This window comes from Perna viridis, chromosome 11, assembly GCF_037379345.1.
Source record: "Perna viridis isolate PV_CMFRI_1.1 ecotype Kerala chromosome 11, ASM3737934v1, whole genome shotgun sequence".
Classification (NCBI taxonomy): domain Eukaryota; kingdom Metazoa; phylum Mollusca; class Bivalvia; order Mytilida; family Mytilidae; genus Perna; species Perna viridis.
The window spans coordinates 31264595-31292370 of record NC_142455.1 but is presented as its reverse complement, the minus strand read 5'-3'; the positions used below and the strand labels follow the sequence as shown (position 1 = coordinate 31292370).

General features: G+C 32.0%; 1 protein-coding gene across 1 annotated transcript in view; it reads right to left on the bottom strand.

The window, feature by feature from the left end:
- Nucleotides 1-27776, bottom strand: part of LOC148603721 (tyrosine-protein kinase HCK-like) — a 94411-nt gene that overhangs the window by 9778 nt on the left and 56857 nt on the right. The window lies entirely within an intron of this gene.

The window sequence follows — 27776 nt, the reverse complement described above, 5'->3', positions numbered from 1 at the left end:
AAACAGTACATGAAAATGATTATTGAAGGGATTAATTAGCACAGAAAATAAAGAAGTCACGATGAAATCATTATCAAGGTCTTTGCTTGTTTTACATCACAGTAGTCTATTCGTATGTAAAGCACACGCTAATTAAACTAGAGAGTTCAGAGAGCCTGATACACTCACCTGCCAAACAATTGTCTGTTTGTGCCTTTTAATGACATTGACTCAAATAAGGAGTCATCTAGCAACTTTAACCCTAAAGACCTCTGGGAGCTTTGTCATTAAAATAATTCAGATATTTGTTTTCTTTTTATATATTGATGTTTTGAAATAATAAGCTTGAATGGATAAATAACACTGTTTGCAATCAAGGGCAATTATTCTGATAAGGATTAATAATGTGACTTTAAACAACATGCTCTCGATGAGCTTGAATCGCTCACCTGGCAAACCATACCCTATTAACTAAGTGACTAAAGATATCACGCTTTGTTACCATGTTTGACAAAAAAAATGCTGCAAAAGAGCATATATTGATAAATATTATAAGTTCAAAAGAGTACATAAGGCACTGTAAAATGTTGGAAATTTAGAACCTCTGAAAAAAGTTTGCGCAGGGTCCCCTATGGCCTGTTATTCCACCGGATAGAAGGGGGAATTAGCGCAGTAAATATTTGCTGAAAATTGAACATAAAATGAAGTTTAACCATGGCTATCCAAGATTTGCACCATCACCATTCATATCAGGAGACCATATTTACAATATAAAGCAATTGTTATAAAAATCAAAGCAAGTACAAAAATTAGCGAGAAAATTTTTCTCCAGAACGTTCTTTTGTCATCACCATTCAATTTAAAACACCTAGTTTCCTAATAAAACAAAAACTCATTGGAATCTGAGCAACTGGTGAAAATAGTCGCAAAACGGCCGCCTAAAAATAATTTCAAAACTGCCAGTCAATACAGAATATCATGTTTATCTTATGCGTCGCTTTTATTTTCATTATTCTTCTATAGTTCAGGAAAAAAATAGCAGAAAAAGAAATATGCCCCCTATGTTCTATTTTCAGTAAAGCGGGCGATGTTTTTTTTACCAAAGAAAAAATTCAAATATTCAGTTTGTGCAGGAAACCCTAAAGGAATTATGCCAACTTTTATCAAATTTTGTTGGAAATGGTTTCAGAGAATTGTACACGTGAAAAACGAGAACATAACCTGTATCAGGGGCCATAACTCCTACAACAGGCAACAAATAATTTTGAAAATTTCGGCGAAGGCTCATCTTCTGATAATGAACAGTACTATTCTTCTTCAGAAATTTGCTAATCTCAACATTTTTTGAGTTATTAACAAAAAACTATATTCCGACTGCTATGTTCTATTTTAGTAACAGCGCCATTTTTTTCACCAGTCAGAAATCCAAACGGTCATTTTGTTCTGGATACCCTAAAAACAGTAATACCAAATGTTCATTAAATATTTTACTGTAGATTTTAAGGAGAAGACTTTTGAAAGTAATACCATAAAAAAACAGCAAAAAACGCCCAAAAAGGGCAATAACTCCAACATGGGTGAATACTTTTATTGTTGTCAGAATTTGGTTAAACCTAACTGTTTTGGACAAATATATGCAAACATCTGCTGTCTGACCCTTATGTTCTATTTTAGAAACGGCGGCAAAATAAAAAAAATCACCGATCAAAAATCCAAATGGTCACTTTGTGCAAGGTACTCTAAGAAATTATCATATTAAGTTTCATCTAAATCCATTCAGTAGTTTCAGAAAAGAAGATGTTTGACGAAATTGCTAACGACGACTACGACGGCCACCAAGCGATGGGAATTGTTCGCATGGCCTACGGGCAAGTGAGATAAAAAGTCCGTTGTAAGGACCATTTCATGAATTGAAAATTTCCCTTTATCTATTATGTTTTTTTTTTAAATCATAAGCTTAAAACCACAATTTTCTGTTTTTGTTTTGTTTTTGTTTTCTAATGGCAATAAAAAGAGTTTTCCTACGACTTAGAACCATTAAATAAAAACTGTGTATGTCGTATCATAAGGTTCATTTCAACAATTGAAAGTTTCATTCTACCTTCAACGGTTATTAAGGTATGAGATTACCGAACTCTTATCTGATCCATAATCAAGTCGAGTCCAAAATGAATCGGACAATATAGATTTTGCATCACCGGAGTAGCTTGTACCGCATTGGTCCTGACTTAGTACAGGCATTTTAAACGAATTGGTTGGTTAAATATCGATTTTACAACGCGCCAAACCTCCCTCATTCATTGCGGCTTGAATGTATCGGTGGTAATTAACTAGCATTTGCATGCTATAGTGGTCATGTCAACACACACAAAAAAGTACAAAAAGAAACCATTACTCATTGTTTTATCAAAAAGAAACTGAGTATCTTTCAACCAAGTACCATTTTTGAAAAAAGAAACCTTTTGAAATGCATTTCCTCGTACCCCTGATTCAGGAGTCTATTACGTAGATATTCAAGCAATCAAGGATATCAGAGTAGTAAGTAAATTCTGTGGCGTAGCGAATCAAAAGTGAAATATAAACAACATACGCAGGAGATGAAGGTGTATTGCTACACAAGTAAGGGAAATTTACAGTTTTAAAACTAAAGTCGTTTCTTTTCTCATAAATCTTATTACTAAGATGACCACTGTTGTCGAATTTGAGATTAAGGTCCAAAAATATTCTGAACAAGCTGTTTCTGTAGTCTCCTTTGATCTGGTGGAAATATTGAAGGTAACCATTTACCAAAAGAAGGGTGGTTAATAGACAATACATTATCAATACATCTGTATGTGACATTAAAGGATTTCGCATTTTTTAAAGTTTTAGTCTTTACAAGATTCTGAAAAAAAAAACTCAGTCTCATATGAAAACAAAAACAAGTCGGCTAGGAGAGGAGCACAATTAGCGCCCACTGGAATGCCAACTTGTTGCTGAAAAATGGCTCCTCCAGATGTGACAAATATGCTATCAATGAGGAAATCAAGCATGCTACAAACCTGCTTTTCTGTGTAGCATAATTTATTTACCCTTCTGAGATGTTTTAGAAAAATATGTAAACAACATAATTTCTCGAATCATTAAAAGATTTACGAACAAGTCCTTTTAAACGAAATTTCAATAATTCATTTTGTGTAAAGTATAGAAAATTCAAAAGTTTGAAGAGAACTAACTTCCGAAAAACTTCGGGATTTCAGGTTTTCAATTAAATCTTTACAATTTTTAAGTATCCACTTATGAATAATTCCACTACGAGAGTAGGTGGTATCGCAACTAACTTGTTGTCCATCCTTCACTGCGGACAATACATTTATAAGATGAATTGACATCTTTTTCGTGGAGCAAAATGAAGATGCAGCTATATACCTTTCTTTGCATGGATTCATATGAAATTTGAGGATCCAATACAAGTACAGAAAGTCCTCTTATTTTGTTACGATGTTAAGAGAAGACATGAAGGACTCGTGGCTGTTAAGGATTTCATCTTTGTCAAAAGTAGTACGTTTATATGTGGCATTACCTGGGGTGTTACTGTCAATGCCAAATTTTTTGATAAGGCAATAGAGGTAATGGGCTTAACAAACAAATACAATGTTGTTTGAAACTTTGTCCGCAAGGACGATAACATATTTTTCATGTAGTGAGGAAAGGCATTCAAGTGCCTAATGATCGTTGAATACGGACTTGGGTTGTTTACTGACACACTTCTTGAGATTTTTTTTTTTTTATCAATTCGATTCCGTATAGATACTAACGATCGATTGGTACATATTCAATCTGACGAGGACTCGACTCCTGGTTCATTTCTCTCTTTATCCATGATCTGGCATAATCTTCAACAGTACAGTTGACTCTCGTTATCTCGAAATTGGAGGGACCAGGAGAAAAGTTCGACTCAACCGAAGTTCGACTTAACGAAATCAATGAAGTTCGAGCAGCAGAAAGGGGAGATAACCATGGACGAGAATGACAAAATAAGTACAACTGGATCCGGTTACATATTCTGTATATACTGGGTTGTCGTAAATTATTTTTGTTATTGTTTGTACTTTGATGAATTCTTGTTCTTGCGTCATACTTGGTTTCATAAGACTTAGCATCTAACTTTCTTTTTATACCTTTACCTGCTACTGCCGAACCAGCTATCCCCCCGGGTTTTACCCCGGGTCCTTCACTGGTTTGATCAGCATTTGTAATATTGGCTATCCCCCCGAGACTAGGCCCGGGTCCTTCACCAAGATCACGTGTAACAGTATCATCAGAAGACATTCTGAAAGGCATACCAAAAGCCACATTGATACCATTTTTATATGAAATCTCATTAATTTTCTCAAATCAAGTAAAAACATTCACAGAAACGCCGAAAATGTTCAAGATCCGCTTGGCCAATTGCTATTCATCCACAAGCGTATACAATGTATGTTTGTTTAAAATTGTAATTAATAAAACATCAAGATTTTAATAACAACAATCTTATTTTAACGACCCATTGAGTTCGGATAACGGTAATTATTTTATACACACCCAAGCGTAGACATCTTGTCAAAAACACAAATGCCGACAATGGTCTTTGATCATTAAATAAAAGAAATCTAATTGCATTAATAAAATATTTCATAGTTTTATTAATTATAGAAATACAGGTAACAAGTCATCAAATCAAAATCATCATCGAAAGGTGTAATAAACTAATTAATGGTGACACAGGGCCTCGACAGGTAAAATGATTTGACACTTTGACATGTAATTTACCCTAATTAGTTCGAGATAACCATTGACTATTACAAGGAAATTCATTGAAGGGACTTAATTTTTACTTCGAGAAAACCGAAATTTCGACTCATCCAGTTTCGACTAAAAAGAAGTAAAATAACATAGACAAATAGGCATTTTTTTCCGGACTTCGACAAAATTTCGACTTAAACGAAATTTCGACTCATCCGAGTTCGAGACAACGAGAGTCGACTGTATTTATTATGGTTTTGAAATTATATTTCCAATTGCGGCGCTGTGAATACATGAATTTTGCCCATGATAAACTACCTTACGTAGGAGTTCATTTTCAATTATATTCAAATCACCAGTGATTTCATGACCAGAAGAGAGAAGAAACACAGTCACAAATCAGAGGGGATTTTTATAGACGCTACAAAAAGAATGGTCAATTATTTTTCTTATCTCTTACTTTTTGAGATATAGGTTACAGACCACCAATTCAACCAATGAGCATTTGGAACGTACACAAAAATAGTCCTACGCAGAAATTACCCCTGTTCCTCATAGTGCTGTGAAAAAAGTTCTCATCTTATTTAAAAAATTTAAACAGTTTCTGAAAGGAAAAACATTTCTGTACATTTTATAGGTGCATTTTGCTTCTTGTGATGTGAAGCCTAATCTCCATAATGATTTTTAAATATACCCCTATCTTGTGAAAACACTGAGATTTCCCATGCTATTTATAGACACTTCACTTCCGGTGACCAGTACTGCACTGCAAGTCTGCTAACCCCACATGCCATTCTGAGGATTGTGAGCTGACATATGTAGAATCATGCTGATATATAGTCCTCTGCAGGTTAAAGTTAAGGTAAAGTCCAGAGAAGCCATTGAATATTGTGAAATTAGCATAGAAGCCTATGGAAAGTGGAATTAGTGGTTTTTAGCCTTAAGCTGAAGCCATGGCAAAATGAAAAGTTTCTTGAAATAGCTTTAAACTACTTGAAGATCTTGTTAACTTTGCCATGAGAGGAATACACTACAAAAATCCTTCAAAATATGCATTTTTTTAAGTTATAGGTCCAAATTATGGAAAATTGGTCTTTTTGGCTGATTTTTATGTCCTATCTTGTAAAAAGTGTAGAAAATTTAGTAAAAATATCAAATATTAAACTTTGAGGGCTATATTTACCTAAATATGATGGTAATAAGCACTTGAAATCAAGTTTTGTGTAGATTTGAGCAAAAATTAGGTTAGAAATGAGGAAAAACTCACTTTCATTACTGCGGTTAAGGCCATATCAGCATTCCCCTATGGCAACATGGAAAATCCATTATTGAGTACTTTTTTTGCTTTAGGTGCCCTTTACTGGTCATGTTTTAATGTGAAAACACTGTATTTACAAATTTAAAGCCAAATATATCACCTTTTGTGAAAATTTAAAGATTTAGGATTTTTGACATGTGATCAAGAAAAAGGGGGAGGCATGTCAGAAATAAATTTTTAAAAATAGACCAATTTCTCAGAAAATGATTACTTTTAAAACTATTTCTTCATTAATATTGTTAAAAAACAAGTTGTGATTGATATTTTTTATTTGAAAAGTCAGAAAAAGTTCTTTGCAAATATTTAATGCATTTAAGTATGGTAGAATATTGTCACTTTTTTGCTCGCACAACTTGGTTACCCTATATTTAAAAATCAAATATTTAAAAAAGTGCTTGTCACATTTCACTGAAACTTTGCAAATGCATTCAGTATGTGTGTAGGAAGATACCTGTATAGTTATTTATTTTTTCTAAGACAAAAAGTGACTCTTTATAAAGGTTACAGACCACCAATTCAACCAATGAGCATTTGGAACGTACGCAAAAATAGTCCTACGCAGAAATTACCCCTGTTCCTCATAGTGCTGTGAAAAAAGTTCTCATCTTATTTAAAAAATTTAAACAGTTTCTGAAAGGAAAAACATTTCTGTACATTTTATAGGTGCATTTTGCTTCTTGTGATGTGAAGCCTAATCTCCATAATGATTTTTAAATATACCCCTATCTTGTGAAAACACTGAGATTTCCCATGCTATTTATAGACACTTCACTTCCGGTGACCAGTACTGCACTGCAAGTCTGCTAACCCCACATGCCATTCTGAGGATTGTGAGCTGACATATGTAGAATCATGCTGATATATAGTCCTCTGCAGGTTAAAGTTAAGGTAAAGTCCAGAGAAGCCATTGAATATTGTGAAATTAGCATAGAAGCCTATGGAAAGTGGAATTAGTGGTTTTTAGCCTTAAGCTGAAGCCATGGCAAAATGAAAAGTTTCTTGAAATAGCTTTAAACTACTTGAAGATCTTGTTAACTTTGCCATGAGAGGAATACACTACAAAAATCCTTCAAAATATGCATTTTTTTAAGTTATAGGTCCAAATTATGGAAAATTGGTCTTTTTGGCTGATTTTTATGTCCTATCTTGTAAAAAGTGTAGAAAATTTAGTAAAAATATCAAATATTAAACTTTGAGGGCTATATTTACCTAAATATGATGGTAATAAGCACTTGAAATCAAGTTTTGTGTAGATTTGAGCAAAAATTAGGTTAGAAATGAGGAAAAACTCACTTTCATTACTGCGGTTAAGGCCATATCAGCATTCCCCTATGGCAACATGGAAAATCCATTATTGAGTACTTTTTTTGCTTTAGGTGCCCTTTACTGGTCATGTTTTAATGTGAAAACACTGTATTTACAAATTTAAAGCCAAATATATCACCTTTTGTGAAAATTTAAAGATTTAGGATTTTTGACATGTGATCAAGAAAAAGGGGGAGGCATGTCAGAAATAAATTTTTAAAAATAGACCAATTTCTCAGAAAATGATTACTTTTAAAACTATTTCTTCATTAATATTGTTAAAAAACAAGTTGTGATTGATATTTTTTATTTGAAAAGTCAGAAAAAGTTCTTTGCAAATATTTAATGCATTTAAGTATGGTAGAATATTGTCACTTTTTTGCTCGCACAACTTGGTTACCCTATATTTAAAAATCAAATATTTAAAAAAGTGCTTGTCACATTTCACTGAAACTTTGCAAATGCATTCAGTATGTGTGTAGGAAGATACCTGTATAGTTATTTATTTTTTCTAAGACAAAAAGTGACTCTTTATAAAGGTTACAGACCACCAATTCAACCAATGAGCATTTGGAACGTACACAAAAATAGTCCTACGCAGAAATTACCCCTGTTCCTCATAGTGCTGTGAAAAAAGTTCTCATCTTATTTAAAAAATTTAAACAGTTTCTGAAAGGAAAAACATTTCTGTACATTTTATAGGTGCATTTTGCTTCTTGTGATGTGAAGCCTAATCTCCATAATGATTTTTAAATATACCCCTATCTTGTGAAAACACTGAGATTTCCCATGCTATTTATAGACACTTCACTTCCGGTGACCAGTACTGCACTGCAAGTCTGCTAACCCCACATGCCATTCTGAGGATTGTGAGCTGACATATGTAGAATCATGCTGATATATAGTCCTCTGCAGGTTAAAGTTAAGGTAAAGTCCAGAGAAGCCATTGAATATTGTGAAATTAGCATAGAAGCCTATGGAAAGTGGAATTAGTGGTTTTTAGCCTTAAGCTGAAGCCATGGCAAAATGAAAAGTTTCTTGAAATAGCTTTAAACTACTTGAAGATCTTGTTAACTTTGCCATGAGAGGTATACACTACAAAAATCCTTCAAAATATGCATTTTTTTAAGTTATAGGTCCAAATTATGGAAAATTGGTCTTTTTGGCTGATTTTTATGTCCTATCTTGTAAAAAGTGTAGAAAATTTAGTAAAAATATCAAATATTAAACTTTGAGGGCTATATTTACCTAAATATGATGGTAATAAGCACTTGAAATCAAGTTTTGTGTAGATTTGAGCAAAAATTAGGTTAGAAATGAGGAAAAACTCACTTTCATTACTGCGGTTAAGGCCATATCAGCATTCCCCTATGGCAACATGGAAAATCCATTATTGAGTACTTTTTTTGCTTTAGGTGCCCTTTACTGGTCATGTTTTAATGTGAAAACACTGTATTTACAAATTTAAAGCCAAATATATCACCTTTTGTGAAAATTTAAAGATTTAGGATTTTTGACATGTGATCAAGAAAAAGGGGGAGGCATGTCAGAAATAAATTTTTAAAAATAGACCAATTTCTCAGAAAATGATTACTTTTAAAACTATTTCTTCATTAATATTGTTAAAAAACAAGTTGTGATTGATATTTTTTATTTGAAAAGTCAGAAAAAGTTCTTTGCAAATATTTAATGCATTTAAGTATGGTAGAATATTGTCACTTTTTTGCTCGCACAACTTGGTTACCCTATATTTAAAAATCAAATATTTAAAAAAGTGCTTGTCACATTTCACTGAAACTTTGCAAATGCATTCAGTATGTGTGTAGGAAGATACCTGTATAGTTATTTATTTTTTCTAAGACAAAAAGTGACTCTTTATAAAGGTTACAGACCACCAATTCAACCAATGAGCATTTGGAACGTACGCAAAAATAGTCCTACGCAGAAATTACCCCTGTTCCTCATAGTGCTGTGAAAAAAGTTCTCATCTTATTTAAAAAATTTAAACAGTTTCTGAAAGGAAAAACATTTCTGTACATTTTATAGGTGCATTTTGCTTCTTGTGATGTGAAGCCTAATCTCCATAATGATTTTTAAATATACCCCTATCTTGTGAAAACACTGAGATTTCCCATGCTATTTATAGACACTTCACTTCCGGTGACCAGTACTGCACTGCAAGTCTGCTAACCCCACATGCCATTCTGAGGATTGTGAGCTGACATATGTAGAATCATGCTGATATATAGTCCTCTGCAGGTTAAAGTTAAGGTAAAGTCCAGAGAAGCCATTGAATATTGTGAAATTAGCATAGAAGCCTATGGAAAGTGGAATTAGTGGTTTTTAGCCTTAAGCTGAAGCCATGGCAAAATGAAAAGTTTCTTGAAATAGCTTTAAACTACTTGAAGATCTTGTTAACTTTGCCATGAGAGGAATACACTACAAAAATCCTTCAAAATATGCATTTTTTTAAGTTATAGGTCCAAATTATGGAAAATTGGTCTTTTTGGCTGATTTTTATGTCCTATCTTGTAAAAAGTGTAGAAAATTTAGTAAAAATATCAAATATTAAACTTTGAGGGCTATATTTACCTAAATATGATGGTAATAAGCACTTGAAATCAAGTTTTGTGTAGATTTGAGCAAAAATTAGGTTAGAAATGAGGAAAAACTCACTTTCATTACTGCGGTTAAGGCCATATCAGCATTCCCCTATGGCAACATGGAAAATCCATTATTGAGTACTTTTTTTGCTTTAGGTGCCCTTTACTGGTCATGTTTTAATGTGAAAACACTGTATTTACAAATTTAAAGCCAAATATATCACCTTTTGTGAAAATTTAAAGATTTAGGATTTTTGACATGTGATCAAGAAAAAGGGGGAGGCATGTCAGAAATAAATTTTTAAAAATAGACCAATTTCTCAGAAAATGATTACTTTTAAAACTATTTCTTCATTAATATTGTTAAAAAACAAGTTGTGATTGATATTTTTTATTTGAAAAGTCAGAAAAAGTTCTTTGCAAATATTTAATGCATTTAAGTATGGTAGAATATTGTCACTTTTTTGCTCGCACAACTTGGTTACCCTATATTTAAAAATCAAATATTTAAAAAAGTGCTTGTCACATTTCACTGAAACTTTGCAAATGCATTCAGTATGTGTGTAGGAAGATACCTGTATAGTTATTTATTTTTTCTAAGACAAAAAGTGACTCTTTATAAAGGTTACAGACCACCAATTCAACCAATGAGCATTTGGAACGTACGCAAAAATAGTCCTACGCAGAAATTACCCCTGTTCCTCATAGTGCTGTGAAAAAAGTTCTCATCTTATTTAAAAAATTTAAACAGTTTCTGAAAGGAAAAACATTTCTGTACATTTTATAGGTGCATTTTGCTTCTTGTGATGTGAAGCCTAATCTCCATAATGATTTTTAAATATACCCCTATCTTGTGAAAACACTGAGATTTCCCATGCTATTTATAGACACTTCACTTCCGGTGACCAGTACTGCACTGCAAGTCTGCTAACCCCACATGCCATTCTGAGGATTGTGAGCTGACATATGTAGAATCATGCTGATATATAGTCCTCTGCAGGTTAAAGTTAAGGTAAAGTCCAGAGAAGCCATTGAATATTGTGAAATTAGCATAGAAGCCTATGGAAAGTGGAATTAGTGGTTTTTAGCCTTAAGCTGAAGCCATGGCAAAATGAAAAGTTTCTTGAAATAGCTTTAAACTACTTGAAGATCTTGTTAACTTTGCCATGAGAGGAATACACTACAAAAATCCTTCAAAATATGCATTTTTTTAAGTTATAGGTCCAAATTATGGAAAATTGGTCTTTTTGGCTGATTTTTATGTCCTATCTTGTAAAAAGTGTAGAAAATTTAGTAAAAATATCAAATATTAAACTTTGAGGGCTATATTTACCTAAATATGATGGTAATAAGCACTTGAAATCAAGTTTTGTGTAGATTTGAGCAAAAATTAGGTTAGAAATGAGGAAAAACTCACTTTCATTACTGCGGTTAAGGCCATATCAGCATTCCCCTATGGCAACATGGAAAATCCATTATTGAGTACTTTTTTTGCTTTAGGTGGCCTTTACTGGTCATGTTTTAATGTGAAAACACTGTATTTACAAATTTAAAGCCAAATATATCACCTTTTGTGAAAATTTAAAGATTTAGGATTTTTGACATGTGATCAAGAAAAAGGGGGAGGCATGTCAGAAATAAATTTTTAAAAATAGACCAATTTCTCAGAAAATGATTACTTTTAAAACTATTTCTTCATTAATATTGTTAAAAAACAAGTTGTGATTGATATTTTTTATTTGAAAAGTCAGAAAAAGTTCTTTGCAAATATTTAATGCATTTAAGTATGGTAGAATATTGTCACTTTTTTGCTCGCACAACTTGGTTACCCTATATTTAAAAATCAAATATTTAAAAAAGTGCTTGTCACATTTCACTGAAACTTTGCAAATGCATTCAGTATGTGTGTAGGAAGATACCTGTATAGTTATTTATTTTTTCTAAGACAAAAAGTGACTCTTTATAAAGGTTACAGACCACCAATTCAACCAATGAGCATTTGGAACGTACGCAAAAATAGTCCTACGCAGAAATTACCCCTGTTCCTCATAGTGCTGTGAAAAAAGTTCTCATCTTATTTAAAAAATTTAAACAGTTTCTGAAAGGAAAAACATTTCTGTACATTTTATAGGTGCATTTTGCTTCTTGTGATGTGAAGCCTAATCTCCATAATGATTTTTAAATATACCCCTATCTTGTGAAAACACTGAGATTTCCCATGCTATTTATAGACACTTCACTTCCGGTGACCAGTACTGCACTGCAAGTCTGCTAACCCCACATGCCATTCTGAGGATTGTGAGCTGACATATGTAGAATCATGCTGATATATAGTCCTCTGCAGGTTAAAGTTAAGGTAAAGTCCAGAGAAGCCATTGAATATTGTGAAATTAGCATAGAAGCCTATGGAAAGTGGAATTAGTGGTTTTTAGCCTTAAGCTGAAGCCATGGCAAAATGAAAAGTTTCTTGAAATAGCTTTAAACTACTTGAAGATCTTGTTAACTTTGCCATGAGAGGAATACACTACAAAAATCCTTCAAAATATGCATTTTTTTAAGTTATAGGTCCAAATTATGGAAAATTGGTCTTTTTGGCTGATTTTTATGTCCTATCTTGTAAAAAGTGTAGAAAATTTAGTAAAAATATCAAATATTAAACTTTGAGGGCTATATTTACCTAAATATGATGGTAATAAGCACTTGAAATCAAGTTTTGTGTAGATTTGAGCAAAAATTAGGTTAGAAATGAGGAAAAACTCACTTTCATTACTGCGGTTAAGGCCATATCAGCATTCCCCTATGGCAACATGGAAAATCCATTATTGAGTACTTTTTTTGCTTTAGGTGCCCTTTACTGGTCATGTTTTAATGTGAAAACACTGTATTTACAAATTTAAAGCCAAATATATCACCTTTTGTGAAAATTTAAAGATTTAGGATTTTTGACATGTGATCAAGAAAAAGGGGGAGGCATGTCAGAAATAAATTTTTAAAAATAGACCAATTTCTCAGAAAATGATTACTTTTAAAACTATTTATTCATTAATATTGTTAAAAAACAAGTTGTGATTGATATTTTTTATTTGAAAAGTCAGAAAAAGTTCTTTGCAAATATTTAATGCATTTAAGTATGGTAGAATATTGTCACTTTTTTGCTCGCACAACTTGGTTACCCTATATTTAAAAATCAAATATTTAAAAAAGTGCTTGTCACATTTCACTGAAACTTTGCAAATGCATTCAGTATGTGTGTAGGAAGATACCTGTATAGTTATTTATTTTTTCTAAGACAAAAAGTGACTCTTTATAAAGGTTACAGACCACCAATTCAACCAATGAGCATTTGGAACGTACACAAAAATAGTCCTACGCAGAAATTACCCCTGTTCCTCATAGTGCTGTGAAAAAAGTTCTCATCTTATTTAAAAAATTTAAACAGTTTCTGAAAGGAAAAACATTTCTGTACATTTTATAGGTGCATTTTGCTTCTTGTGATGTGCAGCCTAATCTCCATAATGATTTTTAAATATACCCCTATCTTGTGAAAACACTGAGATTTCCCATGCTATTTATAGACACTTCACTTCCGGTGACCAGTACTGCACTGCAAGTCTGCTAACCCCACATGCCATTCTGAGGATTGTGAGCTGACATATGTAGAATCATGCTGATATATAGTCCTCTGCAGGTTAAAGTTAAGGTAAAGTCCAGAGAAGCCATTGAATATTGTGAAATTAGCATAGAAGCCTATGGAAAGTGGAATTAGTGGTTTTTAGCCTTAAGCTGAAGCCATGGCAAAATGAAAAGTTTCTTGAAATAGCTTTAAACTACTTGAAGATCTTGTTAACTTTGCCATGAGAGGAATACACTACAAAAATCCTTCAAAATATGCATTTTTTTAAGTTATAGGTCCAAATTATGGAAAATTGGTCTTTTTGGCTGATTTTTATGTCCTATCTTGTAAAAAGTGTAGAAAATTTAGTAAAAATATCAAATATTAAACTTTGAGGGCTATATTTACCTAAATATGATGGTAATAAGCACTTGAAATCAAGTTTTGTGTAGATTTGAGCAAAAATTAGGTTAGAAATGAGGAAAAACTCACTTTCATTACTGCGGTTAAGGCCATATCAGCATTCCCCTATGGCAACATGGAAAATCCATTATTGAGTACTTTTTTTGCTTTAGGTGCCCTTTACTGGTCATGTTTTAATGTGAAAACACTGTATTTACAAATTTAAAGCCAAATATATCACCTTTTGTGAAAATTTAAAGATTTAGGATTTTTGACATGTGATCAAGAAAAAGGGGGAGGCATGTCAGAAATAAATTTTTAAAAATAGACCAATTTCTCAGAAAATGATTACTTTTAAAACTATTTCTTCATTAATATTGTTAAAAAACAAGTTGTGATTGATATTTTTTATTTGAAAAGTCAGAAAAAGTTCTTTGCAAATATTTAATGCATTTAAGTATGGTAGAATATTGTCACTTTTTTGCTCGCACAACTTGGTTACCCTATATTTAAAAATCAAATATTTAAAAAAGTGCTTGTCACATTTCACTGAAACTTTGCAAATGCATTCAGTATGTGTGTAGGAAGATACCTGTATAGTTATTTATTTTTTCTAAGACAAAAAGTGACTCTTTATAAAGGTTACAGACCACCAATTCAACCAATGAGCATTTGGAACGTACGCAAAAATAGTCCTACGCAGAAATTACCCCTGTTCCTCATAGTGCTGTGAAAAAAGTTCTCATCTTATTTAAAAAATTTAAACAGTTTCAGAAAGGAAAAACATTTCTGTACATTTTATAGGTGCATTTTGCTTCTTGTGATGTGAAGCCTAATCTCCATAATGATTTTTAAATATACCCCTATCTTGTGAAAACACTGAGATTTCCCATGCTATTTATAGACACTTCACTTCCGGTGACCAGTACTGCACTGCAAGTCTGCTAACCCCACATGCCATTCTGAGGATTGTGAGCTGACATATGTAGAATCATGCTGATATATAGTCCTCTGCAGGTTAAAGTTAAGGTAAAGTCCAGAGAAGCCATTGAATATTGTGAAATTAGCATAGAAGCCTATGGAAAGTGGAATTAGTGGTTTTTAGCCTTAAGCTGAAGCCATGGCAAAATGAAAAGTTTCTTGAAATAGCTTTAAACTACTTGAAGATCTTGTTAACTTTGCCATGAGAGGAATACACTACAAAAATCCTTCAAAATATGCATTTTTTTAAGTTATAGGTCCAAATTATGGAAAATTGGTCTTTTTGGCTGATTTTTATGTCCTATCTTGTAAAAAGTGTAGAAAATTTAGTAAAAATATCAAATATTAAACTTTGAGGGCTATATTTACCTAAATATGATGGTAATAAGCACTTGAAATCAAGTTTTGTGTAGATTTGAGCAAAAATTAGGTTAGAAATGAGGAAAAACTCACTTTCATTACTGCGGTTAAGGCCATATCAGCATTCCCCTATGGCAACATGGAAAATCCATTATTGAGTACTTTTTTTGCTTTAGGTGCCCTTTACTGGTCATGTTTTAATGTGAAAACACTGTATTTACAAATTTAAAGCCAAATATATCACCTTTTGTGAAAATTTAAAGATTTAGGATTTTTGACATGTGATCAAGAAAAAGGGGGAGGCATGTCAGAAATAAATTTTTAAAAATAGACCAATTTCTCAGAAAATGATTACTTTTAAAACTATTTCTTCATTAATATTGTTAAAAAACAAGTTGTGATTGATATTTTTTATTTGAAAAGTCAGAAAAAGTTCTTTGCAAATATTTAATGCATTTAAGTATGGTAGAATATTGTCACTTTTTTGCTCGCACAACTTGGTTACCCTATATTTAAAAATCAAATATTTAAAAAAGTGCTTGTCACATTTCACTGAAACTTTGCAAATGCATTCAGTATGTGTGTAGGAAGATACCTGTATAGTTATTTATTTTTTCTAAGACAAAAAGTGACTCTTTATAAAGGTTACAGACCACCAATTCAACCAATGAGCATTTGGAACGTACGCAAAAATAGTCCTACGCAGAAATTACCCCTGTTCCTCATAGTGCTGTGAAAAAAGTTCTCATCTTATTTAAAAAATTTAAACAGTTTCAGAAAGGAAAAACATTTCTGTACATTTTATAGGTGCATTTTGCTTCTTGTGATGTGAAGCCTAATCTCCATAATGATTTTTAAATATACCCCTATCTTGTGAAAACACTGAGATTTCCCATGCTATTTATAGACACTTCACTTCCGGTGACCAGTACTGCACTGCAAGTCTGCTAACCCCACATGCCATTCTGAGGATTGTGAGCTGACATATGTAGAATCATGCTGATATATAGTCCTCTGCAGGTTAAAGTTAAGGTAAAGTCCAGAGAAGCCATTGAATATTGTGAAATTAGCATAGAAGCCTATGGAAAGTGGAATTAGTGGTTTTTAGCCTTAAGCTGAAGCCATGGCAAAATGAAAAGTTTCTTGAAATAGCTTTAAACTACTTGAAGATCTTGTTAACTTTGCCATGAGAGGAATACACTACAAAAATCCTTCAAAATATGCATTTTTTTAAGTTATAGGTCCAAATTATGGAAAATTGGTCTTTTTGGCTGATTTTTATGTCCTATCTTGTAAAAAGTGTAGAAAATTTAGTAAAAATATCAAATATTAAACTTTGAGGGCTATATTTACCTAAATATGATGGTAATAAGCACTTGAAATCAAGTTTTGTGTAGATTTGAGCAAAAATTAGGTTAGAAATGAGGAAAAACTCACTTTCATTACTGCGGTTAAGGCCATATCAGCATTCCCCTATGGCAACATGGAAAATCCATTATTGAGTACTTTTTTTGCTTTAGGTGCCCTTTACTGGTCATGTTTTAATGTGAAAACACTGTATTTACAAATTTAAAGCCAAATATATCACCTTTTGTGAAAATTTAAAGATTTAGGATTTTTGACATGTGATCAAGAAAAAGGGGGAGGCATGTCAGAAATAAATTTTTAAAAATAGACCAATTTCTCAGAAAATGATTACTTTTAAAACTATTTCTTCATTAATATTGTTAAAAAACAAGTTGTGATTGATATTTTTTATTTGAAAAGTCAGAAAAAGTTCTTTGCAAATATTTAATGCATTTAAGTATGGTAGAATATTGTCACTTTTTTGCTCGCACAACTTGGTTACCCTATATTTAAAAATCAAATATTTAAAAAAGTGCTTGTCACATTTCACTGAAACTTTGCAAATGCATTCAGTATGTGTGTAGGAAGATACCTGTATAGTTATTTATTTTTTCTAAGACAAAAAGTGACTCTTTATAAAGGTTACAGACCACCAATTCAACCAATGAGCATTTGGAACGTACACAAAAATAGTCCTACGCAGAAATTACCCCTGTTCCTCATAGTGCTGTGAAAAAAGTTCTCATCTTATTTAAAAAATTTAAACAGTTTCTGAAAGGAAAAACATTTCTGTACATTTTATAGGTGCATTTTGCTTCTTGTGATGTGAAGCCTAATCTCCATAATGATTTTTAAATATACCCCTATCTTGTGAAAACACTGAGATTTCCCATGCTATTTATAGACACTTCACTTCCGGTGACCAGTACTGCACTGCAAGTCTGCTAACCCCACATGCCATTCTGAGGATTGTGAGCTGACATATGTAGAATCATGCTGATATATAGTCCTCTGCAGGTTAAAGTTAAGGTAAAGTCCAGAGAAGCCATTGAATATTGTGAAATTAGCATAGAAGCCTATGGAAAGTGGAATTAGTGGTTTTTAGCCTTAAGCTGAAGCCATGGCAAAATGAAAAGTTTCTTGAAATAGCTTTAAACTACTTGAAGATCTTGTTAACTTTGCCATGAGAGGAATACACTACAAAAATCCTTCAAAATATGCATTTTTTTAAGTTATAGGTCCAAATTATGGAAAATTGGTCTTTTTGGCTGATTTTTATGTCCTATCTTGTAAAAAGTGTAGAAAATTTAGTAAAAATATTAAATATTAAACTTTGAGGGCTATATTTACCTAAATATGATGGTAATAAGCACTTGAAATCAAGTTTTGTGTAGATTTGAGCAAAAATTAGGTTAGAAATGAGGAAAAACTCACTTTCATTACTGCGGTTAAGGCCATATCAGCATTCCCCTATGGCAACATGGAAAATCCATTATTGAGTACTTTTTTTGCTTTAGGTGCCCTTTACTGGTCATGTTTTAATGTGAAAACACTGTATTTACAAATTTAAAGCCAAATATATCACCTTTTGTGAAAATTTAAAGATTTAGGATTTTTGACATGTGATCAAGAAAAAGGGGGAGGCATGTCAGAAATAAATTTTTAAAAATAGACCAATTTCTCAGAAAATGATTACTTTTAAAACTATTTCTTCATTAATATTGTTAAAAAACAAGTTGTGATTGATATTTTTTATTTGAAAAGTCAGAAAAAGTTCTTTGCAAATATTTAATGCATTTAAGTATGGTAGAATATTGTCACTTTTTTGCTCGCACAACTTGGTTACCCTATATTTAAAAATCAAATATTTAAAAAAGTGCTTGTCACATTTCACTGAAACTTTGCAAATGCATTCAGTATGTGTGTAGGAAGATACCTGTATAGTTATTTATTTTTTCTAAGACAAAAAGTGACTCTTTATAAAGGTTACAGACCACCAATTCAACCAATGAGCATTTGGAACGTACGCAAAAATAGTCCTACGCAGAAATTACCCCTGTTCCTCATAGTGCTGTGAAAAAAGTTCTCATCTTATTTAAAAAATTTAAACAGTTTCTGAAAGGAAAAACATTTCTGTACATTTTATAGGTGCATTTTGCTTCTTGTGATGTGAAGCCTAATCTCCATAATGATTTTTAAATATACCCCTATCTTGTGAAAACACTGAGATTTCCCATGCTATTTATAGACACTTCACTTCCGGTGACCAGTACTGCACTGCAAGTCTGCTAACCCCACATGCCATTCTGAGGATTGTGAGCTGACATATGTAGAATCATGCTGATATATAGTCCTCTGCAGGTTAAAGTTAAGGTAAAGTCCAGAGAAGCCATTGAATATTGTGAAATTAGCATAGAAGCCTATGGAAAGTGGAATTAGTGGTTTTTAGCCTTAAGCTGAAGCCATGGCAAAATGAAAAGTTTCTTGAAATAGCTTTAAACTACTTGAAGATCTTGTTAACTTTGCCATGAGAGGAATACACTACAAAAATCCTTCAAAATATGCATTTTTTTAAGTTATAGGTCCAAATTATGGAAAATTGGTCTTTTTGGCTGATTTTTATGTCCTATCTTGTAAAAAGTGTAGAAAATTTAGTAAAAATATCAAATATTAAACTTTGAGGGCTATATTTACCTAAATATGATGGTAATAAGCACTTGAAATCAAGTTTTGTGTAGATTTGAGCAAAAATTAGGTTAGAAATGAGGAAAAACTCACTTTCATTACTGCGGTTAAGGCCATATCAGCATTCCCCTATGGCAACATGGAAAATCCATTATTGAGTACTTTTTTTGCTTTAGGTGCCCTTTACTGGTCATGTTTTAATGTGAAAACACTGTATTTACAAATTTAAAGCCAAATATATCACCTTTTGTGAAAATTTAAAGATTTAGGATTTTTGACATGTGATCAAGAAAAAGGGGGAGGCATGTCAGAAATAAATTTTTAAAAATAGACCAATTTCTCAGAAAATGATTACTTTTAAAACTATTTCTTCATTAATATTGTTAAAAAACAAGTTGTGATTGATATTTTTTATTTGAAAAGTCAGAAAAAGTTCTTTGCAAATATTTAATGCATTTAAGTATGGTAGAATATTGTCACTTTTTTGCTCGCACAACTTGGTTACCCTATATTTAAAAATCAAATATTTAAAAAAGTGCTTGTCACATTTCACTGAAACTTTGCAAATGCATTCAGTATGTGTGTAGGAAGATACCTGTATAGTTATTTATTTTTTCTAAGACAAAAAGTGACTCTTTATAAAGGTTACAGACCACCAATTCAACCAATGAGCATTTGGAACGTACGCAAAAATAGTCCTACGCAGAAATTACCCCTGTTCCTCATAGTGCTGTGAAAAAAGTTCTCATCTTATTTAAAAAATTTAAACAGTTTCTGAAAGGAAAAACATTTCTGTACATTTTATAGGTGCATTTTGCTTCTTGTGATGTGAAGCCTAATCTCCATAATGATTTTTAAATATACCCCTATCTTGTGAAAACACTGAGATTTCCCATGCTATTTATAGACACTTCACTTCCGGTGACCAGTACTGCACTGCAAGTCTGCTAACCCCACATGCCATTCTGAGGATTGTGAGCTGACATATGTAGAATCATGCTGATATATAGTCCTCTGCAGGTTAAAGTTAAGGTAAAGTCCAGAGAAGCCATTGAATATTGTGAAATTAGCATAGAAGCCTATGGAAAGTGGAATTAGTGGTTTTTAGCCTTAAGCTGAAGCCATGGCAAAATGAAAAGTTTCTTGAAATAGCTTTAAACTACTTGAAGATCTTGTTAACTTTGCCATGAGAGGAATACACTACAAAAATCCTTCAAAATATGCATTTTTTTAAGTTATAGGTCCAAATTATGGAAAATTGGTCTTTTTGGCTGATTTTTATGTCCTATCTTGTAAAAAGTGTAGAAAATTTAGTAAAAATATCAAATATTAAACTTTGAGGGCTATATTTACCTAAATATGATGGTAATAAGCACTTGAAATCAAGTTTTGTGTAGATTTGAGCAAAAATTAGGTTAGAAATGAGGAAAAACTCACTTTCATTACTGCGGTTAAGGCCATATCAGCATTCCCCTATGGCAACATGGAAAATCCATTATTGAGTACTTTTTTTGCTTTAGGTGCCCTTTACTGGTCATGTTTTAATGTGAAAACACTGTATTTACAAATTTAAAGCCAAATATATCACCTTTTGTGAAAATTTAAAGATTTAGGATTTTTGACATGTGATCAAGAAAAAGGGGGAGGCATGTCAGAAATAAATTTTTAAAAATAGACCAATTTCTCAGAAAATGATTACTTTTAAAACTATTTCTTCATTAATATTGTTAAAAAACAAGTTGTGATTGATATTTTTTATTTGAAAAGTCAGAAAAAGTTCTTTGCAAATATTTAATGCATTTAAGTATGGTAGAATATTGTCACTTTTTTGCTCGCACAACTTGGTTACCCTATATTTAAAAATCAAATATTTAAAAAAGTGCTTGTCACATTTCACTGAAACTTTGCAAATGCATTCAGTATGTGTGTAGGAAGATACCTGTATAGTTATTTATTTTTTCTAAGACAAAAAGTGACTCTTTATAAAGGTTACAGACCACCAATTCAACCAATGAGCATTTGGAACGTACGCAAAAATAGTCCTACGCAGAAATTACCCCTGTTCCTCATAGTGCTGTGAAAAAAGTTCTCATCTTATTTAAAAAATTTAAACAGTTTCTGAAAGGAAAAACATTTCTGTACATTTTATAGGTGCATTTTGCTTCTTGTGATGTGAAGCCTAATCTCCATAATGATTTTTAAATATACCCCTATCTTGTGAAAACACTGAGATTTCCCATGCTATTTATAGACACTTCACTTCCGGTGACCAGTACTGCACTGCAAGTCTGCTAACCCCACATGCCATTCTGAGGATTGTGAGCTGACATATGTAGAATCATGCTGATATATAGTCCTCTGCAGGTTAAAGTTAAGGTAAAGTCCAGAGAAGCCATTGAATATTGTGAAATTAGCATAGAAGCCTATGGAAAGTGGAATTAGTGGTTTTTAGCCTTAAGCTGAAGCCATGGCAAAATGAAAAGTTTCTTGAAATAGCTTTAAACTACTTGAAGATCTTGTTAACTTTGCCATGAGAGGAATACACTACAAAAATCCTTCAAAATATGCATTTTTTTAAGTTATAGGTCCAAATTATGGAAAATTGGTCTTTTTGGCTGATTTTTATGTCCTATCTTGTAAAAAGTGTAGAAAATTTAGTAAAAATATCAAATATTAAACTTTGAGGGCTATATTTACCTAAATATGATGGTAATAAGCACTTGAAATCAAGTTTTGTGTAGATTTGAGCAAAAATTAGGTTAGAAATGAGGAAAAACTCACTTTCATTACTGCGGTTAAGGCCATATCAGCATTCCCCTATGGCAACATGGAAAATCCATTATTGAGTACTTTTTTTGCTTTAGGTGCCCTTTACTGGTCATGTTTTAATGTGAAAACACTGTATTTACAAATTTAAAGCCAAATATATCACCTTTTGTGAAAATTTAAAGATTTAGGATTTTTGACATGTGATCAAGAAAAAGGGGGAGGCATGTCAGAAATAAATTTTTAAAAATAGACCAATTTCTCAGAAAATGATTACTTTTAAAACTATTTCTTCATTAATATTGTTAAAAAACAAGTTGTGATTGATATTTTTTATTTGAAAAGTCAGAAAAAGTTCTTTGCAAATATTTAATGCATTTAAGTATGGTAGAATATTGTCACTTTTTTGCTCGCACAACTTGGTTACCCTATATTTAAAAATCAAATATTTAAAAAAGTGCTTGTCACATTTCACTGAAACTTTGCAAATGCATTCAGTATGTGTGTAGGAAGATACCTGTATAGTTATTTATTTTTTCTAAGACAAAAAGTGACTCTTTATAAAGGTTACAGACCACCAATTCAACCAATGAGCATTTGGAACGTACGCAAAAATAGTCCTACGCAGAAATTACCCCTGTTCCTCATAGTGCTGTGAAAAAAGTTCTCATCTTATTTAAAAAATTTAAACAGTTTCTGAAAGGAAAAACATTTCTGTACATTTTATAGGTGCATTTTGCTTCTTGTGATGTGAAGCCTAATCTCCATAATGATTTTTAAATATACCCCTATCTTGTGAAAACACTGAGATTTCCCATGCTATTTATAGACACTTCACTTCCGGTGACCAGTACTGCACTGCAAGTCTGCTAACCCCACATGCCATTCTGAGGATTGTGAGCTGACATATGTAGAATCATGCTGATATATAGTCCTCTGCAGGTTAAAGTTAAGGTAAAGTCCAGAGAAGCCATTGAATATTGTGAAATTAGCATAGAAGCCTATGGAAAGTGGAATTAGTGGTTTTTAGCCTTAAGCTGAAGCCATGGCAAAATGAAAAGTTTCTTGAAATAGCTTTAAACTACTTGAAGATCTTGTTAACTTTGCCATGAGAGGAGTACACTACAAAAATCCTTCAAAATATGCATTTTTTTAAGTTATAGGTCCAAATTATGGAAAATTGGTCTTTTTGGCTGATTTTTATGTCCTATCTTGTGAAAAGTGTAGAAAATTTAGTAAAAATATCAAATATTAAACTTTGAGGGCTATATTTACCTAAATATGATGGTAATAAGCACTTGAAATCAAGTTTTGTGTAGATTTGAGCAAAAATTAGGTTAGAAATGAGGAAAAACTCACTTTCATTACTGCGGTTAAGGCCATATCAGCATTCCCCTATGGCAACATGGAAAATCCATTATTGAGTACTTTTTTTGCTTTAGGTGCCCTTTACTGGTCATGTTTTAATGTGAAAACACTGTATTTACAAATTTAAAGCCAAATATATCACCTTTTGTGAAAATTTAAAGATTTAGGATTTTTGACATGTGATCAAGAAAAAGGGGGAGGCATGTCAGAAATAAATTTTTAAAAATAGACCAATTTCTCAGAAAATGATTACTTTTAAAACTATTTCTTCATTAATATTGTTAAAAAACAAGTTGTGATTGATATTTTTTATTTGAAAAGTCAGAAAAAGTTCTTTGCAAATATTTAATGCATTTAAGTATGGTAGAATATTGTCACTTTTTTGCTCGCACAACTTGGTTACCCTATATTTAAAAATCAAATATTTAAAAAAGTGCTTGTCACATTTCACTGAAACTTTGCAAATGCATTCAGTATGTGTGTAGGAAGATACCTGTATAGTTATTTATTTTTTCTAAGACAAAAAGTGACTCTTTATAAAGGTTACAGACCACCAATTCAACCAATGAGCATTTGGAACGTACGCAAAAATAGTCCTATGCAGAAATTACCCCTGTTCCTCATAGTGCTGTGAAAAAAGTTCTCATCTTATTTAAAAAATTTAAACAGTTTCTGAAAGGAAAAACATTTCTGTACATTTTATAGGTGCATTTTGCTTCTTGTGATGTGAAGCCTAATCTCCATAATGATTTTTAAATATACCCCTATCTTGTGAAAACACTGAGATTTCCCATGCTATTTATAGACACTTCACTTCCGGTGACCAGTACTGCACTGCAAGTCTGCTAACCCCACATGCCATTCTGAGGATTGTGAGCTGACATATGTAGAATCATGCTGATATATAGTCCTCTGCAGGTTAAAGTTAAGGTAAAGTCCAGAGAAGCCATTGAATATTGTGAAATTAGCATAGAAGCCTATGGAAAGTGGAATTAGTGGTTTTTAGCCTTAAGCTGAAGCCATGGCAAATTGAAAAGTTTCTTGAAATAGCTTTAAACTACTTGAAGATCTTGTTAACTTTGCCATGAGAGGAATACACTACAAAAATCCTTCAAAATATGCATTTTTTTAAGTTATAGGTCCAAATTATGGAAAATTGGTCTTTTTGGCTGATTTTTATGTCCTATCTTGTAAAAAGTGTAGAAAATTTAGTAAAAATATCAAATATTAAACTTTGAGGGCTATATTTACCTAAATATGATGGTAATAAGCACTTGAAATCAAGTTTTGTGTAGATTTGAGCAAAAATTAGGTTAGAAATGAGGAAAAACTCACTTTCATTACTGCGGTTAAGGCCATATCAGCATTCCCCTATGGCAACATGGAAAATCCATTATTGAGTACTTTTTTTGCTTTAGGTGCCCTTTACTGGTCATGTTTTAATGTGAAAACACTGTATTTACAAATTTAAAGCCAAATATATCACCTTTTGTGAAAATTTAAAGATTTAGGATTTTTGACATGTGATCAAGAAAAAGGGGGAGGCATGTCAGAAATAAATTTTTAAAAATAGACCAATTTCTCAGAAAATGATTACTTTTAAAACTATTTCTTCATTAATATTGTTAAAAAACAAGTTGTGATTGATATTTTTTATTTGAAAAGTCAGAAAAAGTTCTTTGCAAATATTTAATGCATTTAAGTATGGTAGAATATTGTCACTTTTTTGCTCGCACAACTTGGTTACCCTATATTTAAAAATCAAATATTTAAAAAAGTGCTTGTCACATTTCACTGAAACTTTGCAAATGCATTCAGTATGTGTGTAGGAAGATACCTGTATAGTTATTTATTTTTTCTAAGACAAAAAGTGACTCTTTATAAAGGTTACAGACCACCAATTCAACCAATGAGCATTTGGAACGTACGCAAAAATAGTCCTACGCAGAAATTACCCCTGTTCCTCATAGTGCTGTGAAAAAAGTTCTCATCTTATTTAAAAAATTTAAACAGTTTCTGAAAGGAAAAACATTTCTGTACATTTTATAGGTGCATTTTGCTTCTTGTGATGTGAAGCCTAATCTCCATAATGATTTTTAAATATACCCCTATCTTGTGAAAACACTGAGATTTCCCATGCTATTTATAGACACTTCACTTCCGGTGACCAGTACTGCACTGCAAGTCTGCTAACCCCACATGCCATTCTGAGGATTGTGAGCTGACATATGTAGAATCATGCTGATATATAGTCCTCTGCAGGTTAAAGTTAAGGTAAAGTCCAGAGAAGCCATTGAATATTGTGAAATTAGCATAGAAGCCTATGGAAAGTGGAATTAGTGGTTTTTAGCCTTAAGCTGAAGCCATGGCAAAATGAAAAGTTTCTTGAAATAGCTTTAAACTACTTGAAGATCTTGTTAACTTTGCCATGAGAGGAATACACTACAAAAATCCTTCAAAATATGCATTTTTTTAAGTTATTGGTCCAAATTATGGAAAATTGGTCTTTTTGGCTGATTTTTATGTCCTATCTTGTAAAAAGTGTAGAAAATTTAGTAAAAATATCAAATATTAAACTTTGAGGGCTATATTTACCTAAATATGATGGTAATAAGCACTTGAAATCAAGTTTTGTGTAGATTTGAGCAAAAATTAGGTTAGAAATGAGGAAAAACTCACTTTCATTACTGCGGTTAAGGCCATATCAGCATTCCCCTATGGCAACATGGAAAATCCATTATTGAGTACTTTTTTTGCTTTAGGTGCCCTTTACTGGTCATGTTTTAATGTGAAAACACTGTATTTACAAATTTAAAGCCAAATATATCACCTTTTGTGAAAATTTAAAGATTTAGGATTTTTGACATGTGATCAAGAAAAAGGGGGAGGCATGTCAGAAATAAATTTTTAAAAATAGACCAATTTCTCAGAAAATGATTACTTTTAAAACTATTTCTTCATTAATATTGTTAAAAAACAAGTCGTGATTGATATTTTTTATTTGAAAAGTCAGAAAAAGTTCTTTGCAAATATTTAATGCATTTAAGTATGGTAGAATATTGTCACTTTTTTGCTCGCACAACTTGGTTACCCTATATTTAAAAATCAAATATTTAAAAAAGTGCTTGTCACATTTCACTGAAACTTTGCAAATGCATTCAGTATGTGTGTAGGAAGATACCTGTATAGTTATTTATTTTTTCTAAGACAAAAAGTGACTCTTTATAAAGGTTACAGACCACCAATTCAACCAATGAACATTTGGAACGTACGCAAAAATAGTCCTACGCAGAAATTACCCCTGTTCCTCATAGTGCTGTGAAAAAAGTTCTCATCTTATTTAAAAAATTTAAACAGTTTCTGAAAGGAAAAACATTTCTGTACATTTTATAGGTGCATTTTGCTTCTTGTGATGTGAAGCCTAATCTCCATAATGATTTTTAAATATACCCCTATCTTGTGAAAACACTGAGATTTCCCATGCTATTTATAGACACTTCACTTCCGGTGACCAGTACTGCACTGCAAGTCTGCTAACCCCACATGCCATTCTGAGGATTGTGAGCTGACATATGTAGAATCATGCTGATATATAGTCCTCTGCAGGTTAAAGTTAAGGTAAAGTCCAGAGAAGCCATTGAATATTGTGAAATTAGCATAGAAGCCTATGGAAAGTGGAATTAGTGGTTTTTAGCCTTAAGCTGAAGCCATGGCAAATTGAAAAGTTTCTTGAAATAGCTTTAAACTACTTGAAGATCTTGTTAACTTTGCCATGAGAGGAATACACTACAAAAATCCTTCAAAATATGCATTTTTTTAAGTTATAGGTCCAAATTATGGAAAATTGGTCTTTTTGGCTGATTTTTATGTCCTATCTTGTAAAAAGTGTAGAAAATTTAGTAAAAATATCAAATATTAAACTTTGAGGGCTATATTTACCTAAATATGATGGTAATAAGCACTTGAAATCAAGTTTTGTGTAGATTTGAGCAAAAATTAGGTTAGAAATGAGGAAAAACTCACTTTCATTACTGCGGTTAAGGCCATATCAGCATTCCCCTATGGCAACATGGAAAATCCATTATTGAGTACTTTTTTTGCTTTAGGTGCCCTTTACTGGTCATGTTTTAATGTGAAAACACTGTATTTACAAATTTAAAGCCAAATATATCACCTTTTGTGAAAATTTAAAGATTTAGGATTTTTGACATGTGATCAAGAAAAAGGGGGAGGCATGTCAGAAATAAATTTTTAAAAATAGACCAATTTCTCAGAAAATGAT